This window comes from Rhinoraja longicauda, chromosome 42 (assembly GCF_053455715.1).
Source record: "Rhinoraja longicauda isolate Sanriku21f chromosome 42, sRhiLon1.1, whole genome shotgun sequence".
In the NCBI taxonomy this organism is placed as follows: Eukaryota; Metazoa; Chordata; class Chondrichthyes; order Rajiformes; family Arhynchobatidae; genus Rhinoraja; species Rhinoraja longicauda.
Window position 1 is genome coordinate 8,636,321 of NC_135994.1, and position 18,475 is coordinate 8,654,795.

Below are 18,475 nucleotides of genomic sequence, written 5' to 3' on the forward strand. Positions count from 1 at the left end.
AACCTTTTCCAGTCAGAGAGTTGTGAATCTGTGGAATTCACTGCCTCAGAAGGCAGTGGAGGCCAATTCTCTGAATGCATTCAAGAGAGAGCTAGATAGAGCTCTTAAGGATAGCGGAGTCAGGGGGTATGGGGAGAAGGCAGGAACGGGGTACTGATTGAGAATGATCAGCCATGATCACATTGAATGGCGGTGCTGGCTCGAAGGGCCGAATGGCCTCCTCCTGCACCTATGGTCTATTGTGTTAACAATGATGGTCTCAGGTTAACAATGATGTTTGCCAGGGCCCAGAGTTTCAATGCTTTTAAACAGGGCAAGCAGACCCATACAGAAGATCATTCATTGCTGTGAGGTAATTGAATTTGTACAGGGGTCAGTCAATGGACGTGTCAAAGGGCACGGTGGCGCAGCGGTAGAGTTGCTGCCTTACAGCGAATGCAGCGCCGGAGACCCGGGTTCCAGAGTAGAGTAGGGTTGTGAGAGCAGGGCGAATGGGCATCTCTCCTTCCCCTGCTGTTCAACCACTGACCCCTTCACGACCAAACTCAACGCACGGTGGCGCAGCGGTAGAGTTGCTGCCTCACAACGAATGCAGCGCCGGAGACCCGGGTTCCATCCTGACTACGGGTGCTGTACTGTACGGAGTTTGTACGTTCTCCCCGTGACCTGCGTGGGTTTTCTCCGAGATCTTTGGTGTCCTCCCGCACTCCAAAGACGTGCAGGTTTGTAGGTTAATTGGCTGGGCAAATGTAAAAATTGTCCCTGGTGCGTGTAGGATAGTGTTAATGTGCGGGGATCGCTGGGCGGCGCGGACCCGGTGGGCCGAAGGGGCCTGTTTTCTGCGCTGTATTTCTAAATCTAAAATCTACATATCCTTGCTCCATGATTTTCTGTTCTTGAAGAAGTCTTGTGTTTCTTGTTAGTTTCCGTGTGATTGTTTCAAACACAGTGAGAGGGAAGAAGTGTGCAAGGAGTGTCACGGTGGCGCAGCGGTAGAGTTGCTGCTTGCAGCACTTACAGCGCCGGAGACCCGGGTTCCATCCTGACTACGGGCGCCGTCTGTACAGAGTTTGCACGTTCTCCCCGTGACCTGCGTGGGTTTTTTTCCAGGGTACTCTGGTTTTCCGCCCACACTCCAAAGACCTGCAGGTTTGCAGGTTAATTGGTTTGGTGTAAATGTAAATTGGTCCCCAGTGTGTGTGGGATAGTGGTTAGTGTGCGGGGATCGCTGGTGGGCGCGACTCTCTGTGGGCTGAAGGGCCTGTTTCTGCACTATTCTCTAAACTAAACTGAACGTCAGTTTTTTACAGCACTTGGGTTCTGATCGGTTTGTCGCTGCGAGAAGATAAGACTGTACTAAGAACATTTGTAACCCTTGTCGACGCCAGAAACGTGGCAACTCTTTCTGTACTGCCTAGGTGAAGTCTGGTGTATGATTTTACCAGATTGTATGCAACAACAAAGAATTTCACAGTGCCCAGGTACATGTGGCAATAAAGTACCATTGAATTGAATGTTTGGATCAGATGCCCTCTCTTGTCCCTGCTGCCTTTATGCTGCCTGTCCTTTCTCACCCTCCCCTGCAGGAAGCTGCTGGGAGAGGATACAGTTGTACAAGATGTTGGTCTGGCTGCATTTATAGATTGGGTGAATGCACAGTCTCTTGCCCAGAGGAGGGGGGATCAAGAACCAGAGGACACAGGTTTAAGGTGTGTAGGGGGGAAAGAGTGGGCCGAAGGGCCTGTTTCCACACTATCACTCTGTGATTCTCTATGACTCGAAGACTGCAGACTGGATTTGAGGCGCAGGTCGATGCTGAAAACCATATCACGGATGATTATTCAAACACACTGCTGTCCAACTTTCTCCTCGTAAATGTACCCGCCATAAATTTGAGCTCGTCCAAAACTCTGCTCTAATTCACACCGGTTCATTCACCCTTTATCCTTTTCGCTTCCAGACCTCCAATGCCTCCGTTGAAAATGCACACCTCCAGATTCAGGGACAGTGTCTTCCCAGCTGTTATCAGGCAACTGAATAACAGGGTGACTTGGATAGGTTGCGTGAGTGGGCAGATGCATGGCAGATGCAGTATAGTGTGGATAAATGTGAGGTTATCCACTTTGGTGGCAAGAACAGGAAGGCAGTTTATTATCTGAATGGTGTCAGATTAGGAAAAGGGGAGGTGCAACGAGACTTGGGTGTCCTTGTACACCATGCAATGAAAGTAAGCATGCAGGTACAAGCAGGCAGTGGAGAAAGCTAATGGCATGTTGGCCTTCATTGCAAGAGGATTTAAGTTTAGGGAGCAAGGAGGGCCTACTGCAGTTGTACAGGGCCCTGGTGAGACCGCACCTGGAGTATTGTGTGCAGTTTTGGTCTCCTAATTTGAGGAAGGACATTCTTGCTATTGAGGGAGTGCAGCGTAGGTTCACCAGGTTAATTCCCAGAATGGCGGGACTGACATATGATAAAAGAATTGGTCGACTGGGCTTGTATTCACTGGAATTTAGGATGAGAGGGGATCTTATAGAAACATATAAAATTCTTAAAGGATTGAGACAGGCTAGATGCAGGAAAAAATGTTCCCAATGTTGGGGGAGTCTAGAACCAGGGGTCACAGTTTAAGAATAAGGGGGTCGGCCATTTAGGACTGAGATGAGGAAAAACCTTTTTCAGCCAGCGAGTTGTGAATCTGTGGGAATTCTCTCCCACAGAAGGCAGTGGAGGCCAATTCACTGGATGTTTTCAAGAGAGGAGTTAGATTTAACTCTTGGGGCTAAGGGAAATCAAGGGATACGGGGAAAAAGTAGAAATGGGGTACTGATTTAGGATGATCAGCCATGATCATATATTGAATGGCGGTGCTGGCTCGAAGGGCCGAATGGCCTCCTCCTGCACCTGTTTTCTATGTTTCCTATGAACCATCCTACCAACAACTACGGAGCAGTCCTGAACTACCATCTATCTCATTGAACTATCTTTAATCGTACTTTAGTTTTTTCATTAATACAGCATGGAAACAAGCCCCTCGGTCCACCAAGACTGCACCAAACAGCAATCACCCGTATGCTAGTTCTGTCCTACACACACTTGGGGCAATTTACAGAGGGGCCAGTTAACCTACAAACCCGCACGTCTTTGGAGTGTGGGAGGAAACCGGGAGAAAACCCACGCAGGTCACGGGGAGAACGTACAAACTCCACACAGGACAGCGCCCGCAGTCAGGATGGAACCCGGGGTCTCTGGCGCTGTGAGGCAGGCAACTCTACCGCTGCACCACCGTGCCGCCCTTAAGTTGATGACATTTCATCAGAGTAGAGCTGCTGGAAGTTAGGAGAGTGTAACTGATGTTGATAAGATTGGCTGATCTACTGGAATGTTGATCTGCTGTTGCTGGTTTGAATCCCCCAAGCGTAAATCACGCCTTTCACGCAAAGCCACTGCTCAAATATATAACCTGAGAGAACTTTCCTTTTCTGTCATCAACTCTGAAAATGTCCTCGGGTTGCAAAGTAGATGGCACGAGGGGGCTATTAATCTTGCTTTATGTCGTTTGGATTTTATTAGTATAGTATATCTCTCCACAGGATAACAAAAATAATCTGTTACCATATCTCCCTCTGGCCCCACTTGCACAAACTCAATAAAGTTGGATTTCTTTATCAACTCGCATGATTCCATTGGCAAGAGGTTTATTCTCAGCTATTAAAATCTCTCCGATTGTTTTTTTCAACAACCCACTTTGTGCTGACAAATCTCAAAATGATAAGCTGGAAACACTGCGGCATGTGGTGGGTACTTCTGAAGCTTCACTGCCATGCCAAGCCAATGCCAACAAGCTACTTTCCAGACTGCAGTTGTATTGGAATTGCCTGCCATCGTACGTACTTCGTTTGCCTCTCATTTCATTTTGAAAGTCCCGGGAATGAGTCCCATTCCAGAGACCCGGATTTAAACATTCCCTCGCTGAGTATTCAGTCCAGTACCACTGTGGGAGCATCGCAAACTGGCAATGGCGGCCCATCTGAATGAGACGTCAGTTCCGTTCTCAGGCTTCTGAACGGCCCTTCCATGAGCTCGGGTACAGTTTGATTCACCTCTACCCCAGCGAGCTGGATAGAGCTCTTAAGGATAGCGGAGTCAGGGGGTACGGGGAGAAGACAGGAACGGGGTACTGATTGAGAATGATCAGCCATGATCACATTGAATGGTGGTGCTGGCTCGAAGGGCCAAATGGCCTCCTCCTGCACCTATTGTCTATTGTGGACATTGTTTAGTTTAGTTTAGAGATACAGCGCGGAAACAGGCCCTTCGGCCCACCGAGTCCGCACCGACCAGCGATCCCCGCACACTAACACTATCCCACACACACTGGGGACAATTTACTCATTTACCAAAGCCAATTAACCTACAAACCTGTGCGTCTGGAGTGTGGGAGGAAACCGAAGATCTGGGAGAAAACCCACGCAGGTCACGGGAGAGAACGAACAAAACTCCGTACAGACAGCGCCCGCAGTCGGGGTCGACCCTGGGTCTCCGGCGCTGTAAGGTGCTGTAAGGCAGCAACCTTACCACTTGTACTCGCTGGAGGTTGGATGATGAGGAGGGACCTCATTGTATCCTGATTAGTGAAAGGCCTGGATAGAGTGGATGTCAAGAGGATGTTTCCAATAATAGGATCGGAGGGCACAGCCTCAGAATTAAAGGACATACCTTTAGAATGGGAATGAGGAGGAGAAGGGGTCTCGACCCGAAACGTCACCCATTCCTTCTCTCCAGAGATGCTGCCTGTCCCGCTGAGTTACTCCAGCACTTTGTGTCTATCTTCGGTGTAAACCAGCATCTGCAGTTCCTTCCTACACATCTTGCTGCCTGTTGTTTGCATGTTGACTTTGAGTTGTTAAAAGCAGTAAGGCTCAGATTTGAACGCTTGCCTGTTAAATGCTGATTCCACACAGCAACCACCCACAAACAGAAGGCAATGACAATCTGCTTTGATAAGTTGGTCGAGGGATAAGGATTGTGTGGGTCTCCGGGAGATTTCATTTACTTTGAATCAAAACAGCACCATGCGATCTTTGTTGATTTTTAATCCAAGGTAGATGGGTTTACTACAAAAAAAATACATAGATACATAGACAATAGGTGCAGGAGGAGGCCGTTCAGCCCCTTTGAGCCAGCACCGCCATTCATTGTGATCATGGCTGATCATCCACAATCAGTACCCCCACTCCTGCTTTCTCCCCATACCCCGTTAGCCCCAAGAGCTCTGTCTAACTCTCTTTTGAACACATCCAGTGAATTGGCCTCCACTGCCTTCTGTGGCAGAGATTTCCACAGGTTCACAACTCCCTAGGTGAAAAGGTTTTTCTCGGTCCTAAATGGCCGACCCCTTATTCTTAAACTGTGGTCCCTGGTTCTGGATTCCCCCAACATCGGGAACATGTTTCCTGCCACTAGCGTGTCCAATCGCTTAATAATTTTATTTTTTGTATTTTATATGATTCTGTAAGATCCCCTCTCATCCTTCTAAATTCCAGTAAATCGATATGGGAGAAGAAAGGGTGGTTAGTGTCAGATCCAAGAACGGTCATTGGGAAAAGAGACTTGAGGGCCGAATGGCCTTTGCATCCAATGTCCCAACTTAGAAGTTGATGTTTTCCAAATGTCGAGGTAAAAGCAGCCATCAACGGTCCATTTATTGATTGCCATGCATCAGCCAATTAGTTGGAGTTTGGGTGGAGTGTGTGACTCATAAGATCATAAGACATGGGCACAGAATTAGGCCATTCGGCCCATCAAGTCTCCTCCACCATTCAGTCACGGCTGATCTGTCATTCCCTCTCAACCCCATTCTCCTGCCTTCCCCCCGCAACCTTTGTCACCCGTACTAATCTAGAACCTATATATCTCTTCCTTAAAAGCACTCAATGATGGCCTCCACTGCCGTCTTTTGCAATGAATCCCACAGATTCACCACCCTCTGACTAAAGAAATTCCTCCTCATCTCCATTCTAAAGGCATGTCCTTTAATTCTGAGGCTGTGCCCTCTGGTCCTAGACTCTCCCACTAGTGGAAACATCCTCTCCACATCCACTCTATCCAGGCCTTTCCCTGATCGGTAAGTTTCAATGAGGTCCCCTCTCATCCTTCTAAACTCCAGCGAGTACAGGCCCAGTGCCGACAAACGCTGATCATACGTTAACCCACTCATTCCTGGGATCGTTCTTAGAAACACTCACAGCAAATGGTATCTGGTATTGCAAACGGAGTTGATTTAAAGACAAAAAAGCAATATGCAAGATCTGTCAATAAAACTATTAACATCTCCAAAACAATCCAGTGAGTGGAGGATGTTGCCAGGACTAGATGGTGTGAGCTACAGGGAGAGGTTGAGCAGGCTGGGACTCTATTCCTTGGAGCGCAGGAGGATGAGGGGTGATCTTATAGAGGTATATAAAATCATGAGAGGAATAGATCGGGTAGATGCACAGAGTCTCTTGCCCAGAGTAGGGGAATCGAGGACCAGAGGACACGGGTGTAAGGTGAAGGGGAAAAGATTTAATAGGAATCTGAGGGGTGACTTTTTCACACAAAGGGTGGAGGGGGTATGGAACGAGCTGCCAGGGGAGGTAGTTGAGGCTGGGACTATCCCAACGTTTAAGAAACAGACAGGTACATGGATAGGACAGGTTTGGAGGGATATGGACCAAACACGGGCAGGTGGGACTAGTATAGATGGGACATGTTGGCCGGTGCGGGCAAGTTGGGCTGAAGGGCCTGTTTCCACACTGTATCACTGTGACTCTATGAAGGGCCTGTTTCCACACTGTATCACTCTGTGACTCTATGAAGGGCCTGTTTCCACACTGTATCACTCTGTGACTCTATGAAGGGCCTGTTTCCACACTGTATCACTCTGTGACTCTATGAAGGGCCTGTTTCCACACTGTATCACTCTGTGACTCTATGAAGGGCCTGTTTCCACACTGTGTCACTCTGTGACTCTATGAAGGGCCTGTTTCCACACTGTATCACTCTGTGACTCTATGAAGGGCCTGTTTCCACACTGTATCACTCTGTGACTCTATGAAGGGCCTGTTTCCACACTGTGTCACTCTGTGACTCTATGAAGGGCCTGTTTCCACACTGTATCACTCTGTGACTCTATGAAGGGCCTGTTTCCACACTGTATCACTCTGTGACTCTATGAAGGGCCTGTTTCCACACTGTATCACTCTGTGACTCTATGGCTATGGCTTTATGATAGTTCTATGAAGGACAGGTGCGTTAAGCAATGACTGAGTAATTCCATGAATGCTTGCCTTGATGGACAGTGGTACTATCCCAACATTGCCACTCTACTTCAGCATGGTGTTGTCACTGTAAGCGGTCGAAAATTAGATGTCAAGAGGGGTTGTATCACTTTACATGGCGTGTGAAACAAGCGGTTAAATGACGAATGCTCATCACCTTTTAATCCAACCACAGTTTTGATGTCGTGGCAACAGGAGAAGATATTTCCCCCGATGTTCAATTCAACAATTTGGTTTAGTTTAGTTTGGTTTAGATACACAGTGTGGAAACGGCCCCTTCCGCCCACCCATTCCACACCGACCAGCGATCCCCACACACTAGGACTATCCTACACCCACTTGGGACAATGTACAATTTACAGAAGCCAATTAACCTACAAACCTGTACGTCTTTGAAGTGTGGGAGGAAACCGGAGCACCCGGAGAAAACCTACGGAGAGAACGTGCAAACTCCGTACAGACAGCGCCCGTGGTCAGGATGGAAGCCGGGTCTCTGGCGCTGTGAGGCAGCAGCTCCACCCGCTGCCCTGTCAATTGAGGAGAAATCAAGAGGATAGGTGCAGGTAGTTACTCCGTTTCATGCCAGGACATCCCAAAATTATTCGACAGGTAATTAATTTCTTTGGGACGTCCACAGGTAACAAATGGCCAACTTTCTCTGACCGCCCTGCAACGGCCAGGAAATGAATTGATTTGAGATTGTACTCACCAGAGTGATGAGAGAGAAACGGAGAACGAATGAATGATGCAGGAAACCTGAACCAAACCACAGAAATGGTGGAAGAGCTCAGCAAGTCAAACAGCATCTGCGGAAAGAGAAAGCAGTCACTGTGAATCAGACCCTTCCTCAAGAGCGGGTGAAGAATGGAGGGGTTAAAGTGTTCCTGCAACCGAATCACTACCTTCTCCTTTTCAAATTAAACCATGGGATGTTTTGCATCCATCTATACAGCAGGCAGACCTGCTTAATATTGAAGTGAAAAGATGGCACAGGTTTAGCTCAGTTTACAGATACAGCACGGAAACAGGCCCTTCGGCCCACCGAGTCCGCACCGATCACCCGTTCACACTAGCTCTGTGTTATCCCACTTTCTCATCCACTCCCTGCACACTAGGGGGCAATTTGCAGAGGGACGATTAACCCACAAACCCGCACGTCTTTGGGACATGGGAGGAAACCCAGGCAGGTCACGGGGAGAACGTGCAAACTCCATACAGACAGAACCCAAAGTCGGGATCCAACCCGGGTCTCTGGCGCTGTGAGGCAATTTTTTAAATATTTGTTCAAATTATCGAATAGTTTCTGACATTCCCGTTAGTTTCGTTTTAGTGTACGACTGATGTTTGCTATTGCACTGGTCAGTAGGCCTCGGACTCAGAGGTGGAAGGGTTATCTGACTGAGTCAACCTGATGCTGGAAGTAGGAGACACAAGGAACTGCAGATGCTGGTTTACAAAAACAAAGTGCTGGAGTAACTCAGCAGGTCAGGCAGCAGCTCTGGAGAACATTGATATGATCAGAATCATCTCGTATCCATGTTCTTCAAAGATTTGCTTGACCCGCTGAGTTACCCCAGCACTCTGTGAAACGTCACCTATCCATGTTCTCCAGAGATGCTGCCTGCCCCGCTGAGTTAAGGGCCTGTCCCACTTAGGCGACTGTCAAAGTCGTAGCAGATCGCCAAAATTTTCTTTTACCCTACGACAATGACCACGACAATGCCGAGTCAGGTCGATACAAGTTACTTTTTTTGTGAAACTAGCACCTGGCTAAGAGGTTACAGCGTCTTCGGAAGCATCGTGAAATTCCCACGCTGTCAATGCTTCTCCGGCGTCCTAATTTTCGCTGAAATCACTGACAAGTCTGTAATAACTTGAGAGTTTTGAAATATAACATCTTGCCCGGGTTACTTGAAAACCAAGCTTCACGGTAACAAGGCATAAACTGGATTGACTTCCAGTTTACTAATAGCAGTATTAAGAAATTTAATTTTAAAAGTGGTTCAGTGGATTTTTGTGCGAGTGTGGGCATTCTTTGAAAATGTACGGGAGATGCATATCTGGTTTCTGGGTTGCATATCTGGGTTGGGAGCCCACTTTAAAAGTAATCGCTGATGGCCATAAACATCGTGAAATTCCCACGCTTACCTGACCGTCAAACTGCCGCCTCCAATCTACCCGTCAAATGTCCTGACAGTAAATAAATTGGTTAAACACAAGTATTTTATCGTATCTTCAAATGCCTTTCCTTAATTTAATATTATGTGCTTCTAAATGCATCTGTGACAACCTAGCAAACCTGGGGACAGCGTGCGACAGACAGCGCCCGCAATAAGCTACGATACCTGGCGACAAGCCAGCTGTCACTGAGAAATTTCACTCCGGTTGATTTCTCAGCGACGCGCTGAGATCCACTACGATTCTTGGAAGACTCCTCACGATCATGCCCGCGACACCCCGGCAAACTGTCGGCAACAGCCTAGTCACCGGCAGTCGCCTTAAAATCGCCTGAGTGGAACAGGCCCTTTACTCCAGCACTCTGTGAAACGTCACCTATCCATGTTCTCCAGAGATGTTGCCTGACCCGCTGAGTTACTCCAGCACTCTGTGTTCTTCTTTAGAAACATAGAAAATAGGTGCAGGAGGCCATTTGGCCCTTCGAGCCAGCACCGCCATTCATTGTGATCATGGCTGATCATCCACAATCAGTAACCCGTGTCTGCCTTCTCCCCATATTCCCTTGATTCCACTAGCCCCTAGAGCTCTATCTAACTCTCTTAAATTCATCCAGTGAATTGGCCTCCACTGCCCTCTGTGACAGAGAATTCCACAAATTCCCAACTCTCTGGGTGAAAAAGTTTCTTCTCACCTCAGTTTTAAATAGCCTCCCCTTTATTCTAAGACTGTGGCCCCTGATTCTGGACTCCCCCAACATTGGGAACATTTTTCCTGCATCTAGCTTATCCAGTCCTTTTATGATTTCATACGTCTCTATAAGATCCCCTCTCATCCATCTAAACTCCAGTGAATACAAGCCTAGTCTTTCCAATCTTTCCTCATATGACAGTCCCTCCATCCCAGGGGTTAACCTAGTGAATTTACGCTGCACTGCCTCAATAGCAAGGACTTCCTTCCTCAAATTAGGAGACCAAGACTGCACACAATACTCCAGATGTGGTCTCACCATGGCCCTGTACAGCTGCAAAAAGACCTCTTTGCTCCTGTACTCAAATCCTCTCGTTATGAAGGCCAACATGCTATTAGCTTTCTTCACTGCCTGCTGTACCTGCATGCTTACTTTCAGTGACTGGTGTACAAGGACACCCAGGTCTCGTTGCACTTCCCCTTTACCTAATCTGACGCCAACGGTCTTTGTATCTTTGTATCTTTTTGCTTCTGTAAAGTGCCGAGACTGTGTGGAACTCTCAGTGAGAAAGGAGAGATGTGGCTTTAAATATTTACCACACAGACACCAGTACTTGTCCGCTTCTGTGTGCCAATGATTTTTGTGTCACCTTCAGAGTGATGCATGGGAGCAAATGGAATTTTCCCTTCGTAATGGAACTGAAATGCTCAGTTAAGTAGCGACATGTCTCAATGTAATTGTGCCTCTGGAGTGGCAAAGAAAGGGGAATAATAGTTATTGAGTACCTCATCCTGAGTGCTGCTTTGCAAAGAGGTCATTAGTGGGAGATTGAAGTCAGCTGTGATTGAGTGCCAAGCACCTGCACTTTTTCCTTCCAATCCGAATCAGAAAAGCGAATGTTCACAGTTCACGCTAATAGAGTGCACACCTGGGGCAGCTTGGCATGGAACTGCACGGTACAGACATGCAACCCAGACCCGCAAGCTGGCAAGGGCGCTACCCCAAGCATTCCTCTCTCCAGTCACACTACTCAGTGTTGAGTTTGAGTTTTTCGTTTCAGAGATACAGCACGGAAACAGGCCCTTCGGCCCACCGAGTCGGTGCCGACCAGCTGTCACCCATACACTAGCACGGTGGCGCAGCGGTAGAGTTGCTGCCTCACAGCGCCAGGGACCCGGGTTCCATCATGACCACGGGCGCTGTCTGTACGGAGTTTGTACGTTCTCCCCGTGACCTGCGTGGGTTTTCTCCGGGTGCTCTGGTTTCCTCCCACACTCCAAAGACGTGCAGGTTTGTAGTTTAATTAGCTTGGTGTACGTGTAAATCGTCCCTAGTGTGTGTAGGGTAGTGTTAGTTGGTGTGAGCTCGATGGGCTGAAGGGCCTGTTTCCGCGTTGTATCTCCAAACTATACGAAACTAAACCAGCTCTATCCTACACACTAAGGACAATTTACAGAAAACAATTAACCTACAAACCTGCACGTCTTTGGAGTGCGGGAGGAAACCGGAGATCCCGGAGAAAACCCACGCAGGTCACGGGGAGAACGTGCAAACCCATTACAGACAGCACCCGTAGTCAGGGTTTTAACCTACTGAATAATGAAAGGCGTGGTCTAATGAAAAGCCAGGTCAACCATTGTGCCACCATGCCTGGAACGCGCTGCCAGGGGTGGTGGTGGAGGCAGACACAATAGTGGCGTTTAAGAGGCTTTTAGATTGGCACCTGGAGGACAGGGAACGGAGGGATATGGATCACGTGCAGGCAGATGCGATCACTTTAACTTGACATCATGTTCAGCACGGACAGAGTTTAGATAGAACTCTTAAAGATAGCGGAGTCGGGGGGTACGGGGAGAAGGCAGGAACGGGGTACTGATTGAGAATGATCAGCCATGATCACATTGAATGGCGGTGCGTACAGGCTCGAAGGGCCAAATGGCCTCCTCCTGCACCTATTGTCTATTGACATTGTGGGCCGAAGGGCCTGTTCCTGTGCTGTACTGTCCGATGTTCTAACATGCAGGAGTCTTTGGCAAGTGTAAATGGAGTCTGAAAGGCTACAGCAGATGAGCAGAGGAAAGTCGCGCGCGGCTGGTTTAGATTTCATTCCAGGCAAGGCTCCAGAGACAAAGTCCCAGAATAACCTCTGACCCACCACCATAAGAAACATTGTGCCTTAAAGTGCTTTTTTGAAGAATTCAGATAAATTACTTTTGCACAAATGCACTTATGTAGCAATCAACACACACACAAATGCAAATGTACACACAGCTGACACATTTTCCTAAAATGACCTATGGGGATGAGCAGTGCTTAATAATTGAATAATTGGATAAGTCAGAGCAGACTTGGATTTGAATTAAGCACAAGTGTAACATCAGTGTTGTACTGCTCAGTAAAAGAGTTCATATGTTCTCATCGTGGGCCGGCACGGTGGCGCAGCGGTAGAGTTGCTGCCTCACAGCGCCAGAGACCCAGGTTCCATCCTGACTACGGGTGCTGTCTGTACGGAGTTTGTACGTTCTCCCCGTGACCCGTGTGGGTTTTCTCCGGATGCTCCAGTTTCCTCCCACACTCCAAAGACGTACAGGTTTTTTAGGTTAATCGGCTTGGTGTAAGTGTAAAAATTGTCCCCAGTGTGTGTAGGATAGTGTGAGTGTGTGGGGATCGCTGGTCGGCGCGGACTCGGTGGGCTGAAGGGCCTGTTTCCGCGCTATATCTCCAATCTAAATTAGTGTACGGGGTGATCGCTGGTCGGCCGGACTCGGTGGGCTGAAGGGCCTGTTTCCGCGCTGTTTCTCTAACTAAACTAAAAGGTTTTCACAGAATGAATGGCATTGGAGTGTACATTGTAGATGATAAATCACCTCGTCTGATTCTGAGAGAACCTGGCCTTCATTCCACTGACGCCTCATGACATTAATGTTGAAGGAAATACATCAAAGGTCAACTAATTTGACCGTAAACTCTGAATATGACAGCTGATAAATTATAATCGGACCGATGGCCTGGCACTGTCTTCTAATCTGCTCCATTTTCACTTCAGGCCGAGAATGCAGAGAATTATGTGTGCTCATTTGGTAAGTTAGGCCACCAGTCGAGCTTTCGCATTGAGAGAAGCATACCTTACATCTTATAAATCTCTCGGCACAGTGGAAAAGATCAATTCCTATGATTATCAATCATTAATGTTTATTGGATAATGCTTTTCATCGTTTGGTTCAAATTCTGAACTTGGTTGTCTGATCGTTTGTCAGCACTGGGCCTGTACTCTTTGGAGTTTAGAAGGATGAGGGGGGACCTCATAGCAACCAACAAACGCCTGCGCTTTGAAATTGTGTTGGCAACACCGGCCCAGTGCACAGGGCTGTTTTTACAGCATTATGGGCCCCCGGGCAAAGCAGTGTACTGGGGCCCCTACCGTTACTCTCCCCCACCCCCCTTTCCCTACCAGCCCCCCCCTGTCGTGCCGGCGAAAAGCACTTACCGAAAAGCACTTAGCGATGGACTTAGGGTGCTACATTGTTGCGAAAAGCACTTACAGATCGCTGTGAGAAGCACTTAGGGATGGAAAATGTTGCGAAAAAAGCACTTATTGAACCTACATTTTTAAAGTAGTATTTATTTATTGCAAGTCACTTAACATGCACAGATCAGCATGGGGCCCCTCTATGCTCGTGGGCCTCCGGGCAAGTGCCCATCAGGCCCATGCGTTAAGACGGCCCTGCCAGTGCACACCCGAGCTGCCAAGAAACCTGCAGCGTAACTCAGGAGGTCTTCTGACTTCCCAAAGAACGAGCGACTTTCGATTTTAAACAAACTGCAGCTCCATTTAATCGGAGCGACACCACAGAACAGTTGAACTTAATGGCGGGCCATTGCAACAGTCGGTAACGAGAACACATCCGATGCATGCCTGGTTCGAAGATTAGCACACTGCTGTGAAAATAGATGTTACTGTGTTCAGCAGAAAATTCAATTATTATCTTGGATTTTATGCTTTGTTTTTTTTTGTCAGCATGTTAGGTTCGCCAGGAGGGAAGAGGGGAGGTGGATGGAGATACCATGCTTAGTTTATTGCAGTCTGTGTGCATGTACGTAGGGTCATACAGCATGGGAACAGGCCCTTCAGCCCATCGGGTCCACGCCCACCAGTCTTCATCTTCTTGCGTTTGAGGCAGCGGAAGTTATGAAGCTGCTTCTGCTTCTCCTGTCCACCAGTGACCACCCATTAAACGAATCCTACCTTGATCCCATTTTCATTTTCCTCACATTCCCATCAATTTCCCAAACGCCCACCCCCACTCCCGGATTCTACTACTATCCGACACACTGGAGAGCAATTTACAGAGGGCCAATTAACCTACAAACCCGCACGTCTTTGGTATGTGGGAGGAAACCGGAGCACCTGGGGAAAACCCACGTGGTCAGAGGGAGAACGTACAAACTCCGCACAGACAGCACCCGTGGTCGGGATTTTAATCTACTGAATAGTGAGCGGCCTGGATAGAGTGGATGTGGAGAGGATGTTTCCACTGGTGGGAGAGTCTAGGACCAGAGGGCACAGCCTCAGAATTAAAGGACGTACCTTTAGGAAGGAGATGAGGAGGAATTTCTTCAGTCAGAGGGTGGTGAATCTGTGGAATTCTTTGCCACAGACGGCTGTGGAGGCCAAGTCAGTGGATATTCTTAAGTGATGATGCTGTTCCTCCAGCTCACACCATTCCTCCCCAACCCCCCCACCATTCCCCAACCCCCCCACCATTCCCCAACCCCCCCACCATTCCCCAACCCCCCCCACCATTCCCCAACCCCCCCCACCATTCCCCAACCCCCCCACCATTCCCCAACCCCCCCCACCATTCCCCACCCCCCCCACCATTCCCCACCCCCCATCATTCCCCACCCCCCTCCACCATTCCCCAACCCCCCACCATTCCCCACCCCCCCACCATTCCCCACCCCCCCACCATTCCCCACCCCCCCACCATTCCCCAACCCCCCACCATTATCATATCATATCATATATCTACAGCCGGAAACAGGCCTTTTCGGCCCTCCAAGTCCGTGCATTCTCCAACCCCCCACCATTTCCCCCCCCCCACCATTCCCCAACCCCCCACCATTCCCCAACCCCCCACCATTCCCCAACCCCCCACCATTCCCCACCCCCCACCATTCCCCAACCCCCCCACCATTCCCCCCCCCCCCACCATTCCCCAACCCCCCACCCCCCCACCATTCCCCAACCCTCCCCACCATTCCCCACCCCCCCACCATTCCCCAACCCTCCCCACCATTCCCCACCCCCCCACCATTCCCCATCCCCCCCACCATTCCCCATCCCCCCCACCATTCCCCAACCCCCCACCATTCCCCAACCCCCCCCATTCCCCAACCCCCCCCACCATTCCCCAACCCCCCCACCATTCCCCAACCTTCCACCATTCCCCAACCCCCCCCCCCACCATTCCCCAACCCCTCACCATTCCCCAACCCCCCACCATTCCCCATTCCCCAACCCCCCCACCATTCCCCAACCCCCCACCATTCCCCAACCCCCCCCCACCACCCCCCCCCCACTGTTCCCCAACCCCCCCCACCATTCCCCAACCCCCCACCATTCCCCAACCCCCCCCCCCCCCCCACCATTCCCCAACCCCCCCCCCCCCACATTCCCCATCTGTGGAGAACATGGATAGGTGACGTTTCACAGAGTGCTGGAGTAACTCAGCGGGTCGGGCAGCATCTGTGGAGAACATGGATAGGTGACGTTTCACAGAGTGCTGGAGTAACTCAGCGGGTCAGGCAGCATCTGTGCAGAACATGGATAGGTGACGTTTCACAGAGTGCTGGAGTAACTCAGCGGGTCGGGCAGCATCTGTGAAGAACATGGATAGGTGACGTTTCACAGAGTGCTGGAGTAACTCAGCGGGTCGGGCAGCATCTGTGGAGAACATGGATAGGTGACGTTTCACAGAGTGCTGGAGTAACTCAGCGGGTCAGGCAGCATCTCTGGAGAACATGGATAGGTGATGTTTCGGGTCGGGACTCTTCACCAGGCTTTCTGCACAGATGCTGTCTGACTGAGTTACACCAGCTCTTTGTGTCTTTTTGTAAAACCAGCATCTGCAATTCCCCGTCTCACCGAGTCCGCGCCAACCAGTGATCCCCGCACACTAGCACTATCCTACACACACTAGGGACAATTTGCAATCTTTACCAAAACCAATTATCCTACAAACCTGCACGTCTTTGGAGTGTGGGAGGAAATCGGAGCACCCGGAGAAAACCCACGCAGTCATTGGTAGAACGTACAAACTCTGTACAGACAGCGCCCGTAGTCAGGATTGAACCTGGGTCTCTGGCACAGAGGAAGCAACTCCATCGCTGTGCCACCGTGCCACCCTAAAACTCAACTAAACTAAACTAAAGCAAATGACGCTTGCCTTTGGCTTACCACACCGTAAGCAGGCGTAGCTGCCCATGCAGAATGCAATGGGTAAAATGAGCGTGTTACTCTCTGCGATACTGGCCTCCAGGTGACACAGATTCCAAGCAGACAGTCATTCAGGACACTGCAGAGAAAGGCAAGTTTCCTGGAAATCAAGCCGTCTGAATGACCCGGCAATGGTCGACAGAGAGATATTCCCCCACGACTGAATTGACTTAGTAAATAATGGTTGCATTAATGGAATCAAGGGATATGGGGAGAAAGCAGGAACGGGGTACTGATTTTGGATGATCATCTAGAATGGTGGTGCTAGATCGAAGGGCCGAATGGCCTAGTCCTGCACATATTTTCCGATATTTCCATGTTTGCATTAGAGATCAACGCACTTTGCAAAAAATCTTAGGGGTTTCATTCCCACTTTAAACAACAGGCTAAGAATAATTTATCTTGAGAAAGGTAACGAGATTATACCTGACACCCACAGCCCCTCGTAATGCATCTGAGGTTGATCCAATAGCAAAATGTACATTGGAGCTGATTTAAGGCATCGTTAACTGATCGTAGCTGTGACAAAATATGACACAGTGCTATTATCGTTAATTGGAATAATTTATCGTGAGCCGTTGGATTGTGATAAGGTGGTGGAACGAGGCAAGAGAGTTTGAGTTTTGGAAATCAGTTTCTCTTTTAGTCATAATTCTATTGTGTCAACATCTTTGTGCCAGGAACATTAATGGGGGGCACTGCCGAGAACAAAGAGGGCCTAGCGTGGGGGGGCTAGCGTGTGGGGGGACCCGGTGGGGGGAGGACCCAGCGTGGGGGGGCCGGGTGTGGGGGGACCCAGTGTGGGGGGGCCGGGCGTGAGGGGAACCCGGTGTGGGGGGACCCAGTGTGGGGGGGACCCAGTGTGGGGGGACCAGGCGTGGGGGACCCAGTGTGGGGGACCCAATGTGGGGGGGACCCAGTGTGGGGGGGCCGGGCGTGGGGGGATCCAATGTGGGGGGGCCGGGCGTGGGGGGACCCAGCGCTGGGACTAACACAACGTTTGTGAAACAGTTGGACAGGTACATGGATAGGACAGGTTTGGAGGGATATGGACCAAACGCAGACAGGTGGGACTAGTGTAGATGGGACATGTTGGTCGGTGTGGGCAAGTTGGGCAGAAGGGCCTGTTTCCACGCTGTATCACTCTGTGACTGTGAGGCTAGAACCAGCTATCCAGCTTACTGACGGAAGACATGAGACGTGTCGTATAAGGGGCCGGCGAGGAAGCCAGAATCTATCTTAACGACCCCACAGAAGGTTTCACTCTTTGCAGGTCCCAGCAAGTAATCTTACCTCCAGAGGCTTTTGCTTGTCTTCCTAAACTAGGTTATAAAGCGTGATGCTGCTAATTGAGCTGGCAACTCCATTTTAGCTGGCATGGCCTGTTTAACCCTCACATTACAGGCCCCCACTTTATGTCTTTCTTTCTGAAATCCTACCATGACTTTGGCTTAAAGGTCTGCGGCTCTCATCAGTTTAGTTTAGTTTAGAGATACAGCGCGGATGCAGGCCCTTCGTCCAAACTTGCCAACTAGTCCACGCCGACCAGCGATCCCCGCACACTAGCACTATCCTACACACACTAGGGACAATTTACAACTTACAGAAACGAATTAACCTACAAACCCGCACGTCTTTGGAGCGTGGGAGGAAACCGGGGAAAACCCACGCAGGTCACGGGGAGAACGTACAAACTCGGTACAGACAGCACCCGTGGTCTGGATGGAACCCGGGTCTCTGGCTCTGTGAGGCAGCAACTCTACCCGCTGCGCCACCGTGTTCGATCAGTTC

At 49.6% G+C, this 18,475-nt stretch overlaps 1 protein-coding gene across 4 annotated transcripts in view; it reads left to right on the plus strand.

Moving 5' to 3' along the window:
* The window catches only part of LOC144612040 (acid-sensing ion channel 1-like), a 655,031-nt gene that overhangs the window by 554,916 nt on the left and 81,640 nt on the right, over nt 1–18,475 (plus strand). The gene's annotated exons all lie outside the window — the stretch shown is intronic.